This window comes from Vombatus ursinus, unplaced genomic scaffold (assembly GCF_900497805.2).
Source record: "Vombatus ursinus unplaced genomic scaffold, bare-nosed wombat genome assembly UNPS02014822.1, whole genome shotgun sequence".
NCBI lineage: Eukaryota > Metazoa > Chordata > Mammalia > Diprotodontia > Vombatidae > Vombatus > Vombatus ursinus.
Genome location: NW_020954600.1, coordinates 478,460 through 482,730, shown reverse-complemented (window position 1 = coordinate 482,730; position 4,271 = coordinate 478,460).

The window sequence follows — 4,271 nt, the reverse complement described above, 5'->3', positions numbered from 1 at the left end:
TGCCGGGGCCGGCGGCTTCACTGACCCGCGGAGCGCGCACGCACGCCCTCCGCGAGCGGCGGCGGAGGCGCGCGCGCAGACCCGAAGAAACGGCAGCGCCTCGCGGGCCTAGAGGAGGAGGCGAGGGCTGTGGGGCAGGGCCGCGCTCGCGGCCTGACCACGCCCCCTGGGTCTGACCACGCCCCAGGCTTCCGGTGAGGCAGAAGGCGGGGCAGCGAAGGGCGGGACGAGGTCAAAGGAGAAGGAGGAGCCGGAACCGCCCTGGCGGGAGAGTTAAGCTGGCAGCTAAGGCCCACAAAGCTTGAGGGATGCTGCTCTTGACCGTCCTTCGGCAGCTCCCAGCCCTCACCATCGGAGAATCACAGAGATAGCCTCCTTCCTCCGGAATCAGTCCGTGGGCTTACTCGAGGGTCCGCGCTGGGCGCAGGCGCGGCCTGTGTTGCTCCCATTTCACACTTGTGCAAACTGAGGGCGGGAGAGGGTTCGGCCAAGCTAGGGACGCGGGAGCTTTCACCTCGCGGAGCGGGGCGAGAGGCAAGCTCCTCCCGCTGCCCCAGGCCGCCCGTGTCAGGAGAAGGCCTGAGGACGCGAGCCTCAGGGGCCGAGGGGGAGGCTGCGGAGCCCGGAGCAGGGCCTCCTGATGCTACTCACTAGCCCTTGGCAAAGCGAGCAGCCAAGGCCGAGAGGTTAAGTGAGTCAGTGTCTGAGGCGGGAGTCGAACTCGGGACTTTGGGGCCGCCGAGGCCGTCGGTGGTGAGAGGTTCGCAGTGGATGGCCTAGGCTAGGAAGATGGGAGCAAGGGAAGTATCACGTGAGCTTACTAATATCCAGAAATCTAGTGTTTACGTAGCCGAAGTGTTGATCCTCACAACCACCCTGGGAGGAAGGTACCACACGTGTCCCTCTTTGGGATGAAGAAACAGGCGTGAGGAAGTCACACAAGTACTTGGCCAAGGTCACGCAGCTAGTGAGCCACTGACCTGTTTGAACTTTGATCTTCCTGATTCTAGGCCTGCCACTTAGCTGCACAGATGAGGGACCTGATCCAAACGGGTTAAATGATGTGTCAACTTTGGGAAACAGTGGGTCATCCAGTTTTGTAGTAATATAAAGAGGAAATAATGGAAATAAGGTTGAAAAGGTCGGTTAGATGTGTTACTGTGATTGGTTGACCAAGCACCCCAGGATCATTTATGGACACATAGTAACCCATGTTCTCAGCCCTATCTTTTTTTTTTCTTTTTCTTTTTTTTTTGTTTTTAACATGTGTTTTTAAAACTTTGGGTTCCAAATTTTTTCCTTTCCACCCTCCCCACCCACCCTCATTGAAAAGGCAAGCATCTCAATACAGGTTATAGATGTATAGTCATGCAAACACTTCCATAGTAGTCCTGTTGTGAAAAACTAAGTCTATTTCCTTTCATCCTATCCTACCCCCCATTTATTCTATTCTCTCTTTTGACCCTGTCCCTCTTCAGAAGTGTTTGCTTTTGATTATCCCCTCCCCCAATCTGCCCTCCCCTCTGTCAACCCCCTACTCTCTTGTCCCCTTCCCCCCTTATTATCCTGTAAGGTAAGATAAATTTCCATACACCATTGTGTATGTTATTCCCTCCTTAAGCCAAATCCTATGGGAATAAGATTCACTCGTTCCCTCTCACCTTCCCCCATTTGCCCTCCACTGTAAAAGCCTTTTCTTGTCTGTTTCATGTTCTCAGCCCTATCTTGAGCACTGTTGTAGGAAAGAGAAATAGAAGGCTTGGTCCCCACTCTGCAGAGTTTATGGAGCTCCCCAGAATTGGAGATAGGGGACTAAAACGCAAAAAACAAGATACCTGGCAATATCCCCTCAAGAGTCCTTTGATGACCTAGTGTGTTGTGAAAGTGATCCTGGGTTCCCAGACTGCAGGGTGCTGACTGAGCTAGACTGTCTTCAAGTATGGACCCAGACTGTTGTCTTAAGAACAGCTTAGGCCTGGAGAGGCTCATCACCAGGATATTGGCCAAGACCCCCAAACAATATAGTACTGAACCAGTACTACTCCAAATTTCAGGATTCTCCATTGTGGCCTTGACTGCCATTTAATCCACACTTTCCTTCACTGAATGTTTACTGAGTGCTGAATTGGGTACAGAGCCTCTTATAAAGGTGAAAAAGGGCAGCTGAGGTTTATATGGCAGTATTCTATAATGTTGACTCCATGTATTTTGCTTCCATAGCTAACTAGTTTGAGGAAAGGGATGGTAAGCAGGTATTCTAGTTAGATGTCAGAGCTGCTCAAGGCTGTTTTGGGGAATTACCCACATAGAGGTGACAAGTGAAACCTTGCGAGTGAAAAAAACACAATGACTGAGGCCTGACTTGGCCAACACATATTTATTTGGCAAGGGGAGGGAAAAAAGCCAATTAAAGCTATAAGAGAATCATTCAGACAAGTATGATAACCAGGATAGTGAAGTGACCATGAAGTCAGCTAAAAGAAAATTTCTAGAAAGGTCAACAGTTTCAAAGTCAAGGTCTTCTCAGAAGACAGAGTTTTAGATCAGGGACTCTTCATTTATTTTGTGTTATTGACCCCTTTGGCAGTCTGGCAACCCCTACTCAGAATCATGTTTTTGAATGTAAAGGCTACATATAAGGCTACAGATGAAACCGATCATATTAAAATAGAGTTTCAAAATATCTTTTTAAAAAGGTTAAGAACCCCCAGCTTAGCAGGTAATACTTCATTCTGCTTCTTCCATTATGTTGTTCCAGACTGACCAAAGTAGGTGTCCGTTTTTTTCTGAATTTGCCTTGTCCAAACCTAGAGGTCCTTGATTTCATTCCTTTGCCTCTCCGTTCCATTGTGTACTTGGCTTTGGAGTAAATATGATATAAATACTCTATTCTGTGTTTCTATTTATGTCTCCATTCTGTTGACCTATTTGTCCTATATTATAGTTGGCTAATATAGACTATTTTGTGCTGAGGTGGATAATGTCAGTCTAAGAGGTACATACTGTCAGTCTGCAGTTCTCTGTGTAGTTCCTAACAGTCATCAGCAGACAAGCTTTTAATGATCATTTTAAAAGATTGTGATATTAATGATCAAGGTTTTAATTTTAGCAGTAGTTGATTCCTTTAAAGCTGTAACAACAGAACATTAGCAAATAAAATTATGTATCTTGAGTACAGTAATTTTGACATATGGGTGGGAGATCGTAGTAGAATAGTCTCTGACTTTACTAGGTCAAATAATGTTTTAAAATCATCAAGTACAGTGAGATCTTGTAATCTTCCTATCTCTGTGTTAATTTTATGGCAGTGGAGATGTGGTTTGCTGTGTAAAATTGCTCATGAAAGCCTGTCTCTACTCTGCTAATGCCCTCATCAAGGCATCCATCAAGGATGCCTTCAACTGTATGTGTTGAATAGGCTCCTGGAGATTTAATATACATGGGAAAGTACACATTTAGGTTGGTAGCCGACGTTTTCTCAGTTGCCTTTTTCTTTCTTTTTTTTTTTTTGTATCAATAAGTTCTAGGATTTTTTTTCTATACCTCAACTACGTTTCCCTCCTTCCCTTCAGATATATGTGAATTGATCCTTCAGCACTTTCAAAGGTGTGTCACTTCTAACATAGATCTTCTTCTTTAATATCTAAAACCCTTAGTTTTGATATGTCTGATTTCCCCATCTATGTTCCCTTTAGTGACATTTCTACTCTAGGAATACGTTTGGGACTTTGATGTTAGAATCCAAGTGTGCTGTCCACAATGATGATGACAGTTTGTAATGAAAACTTTTCAGATATTAATTTTTTTTCCCCTCTTGTCCTTCCATTTTCATCCTTAAATGCCCTTGGGATAACTTTGGATCCAACTTTTTTGGAAAGTTGGATCACTTTCTGAGCTTTCTCTAAACTAATTTTACTTTCTCCATAACTTTTCTCAGTTAAAACAGAGATGATAGTACACGTGATCTTCCCGCATCCTATTCTATTAGATTTTACAAGTGAGTTTGTAGCCTAAACCAGTATTGCCTTTGGCTACTAGGTCTCTCTTCTTGGCAAGTAAATTGTTTGTTGACTAGGATGCTTTTCAAAGATCTTTTGTACTTCTTATTATTGAAGTAGATTTATATCAGCTAAATTTCTGTATGAGATTGTTAGAGACTTATTTATATCCTTTTTCTATCTGCTATCCATTTTTCATTATCAGTAGCTTGTTTGAATACAGCAGGATTAAGTTGTGTGCCATTATGTTTGTCTCATTTTGATTTTTCTAGC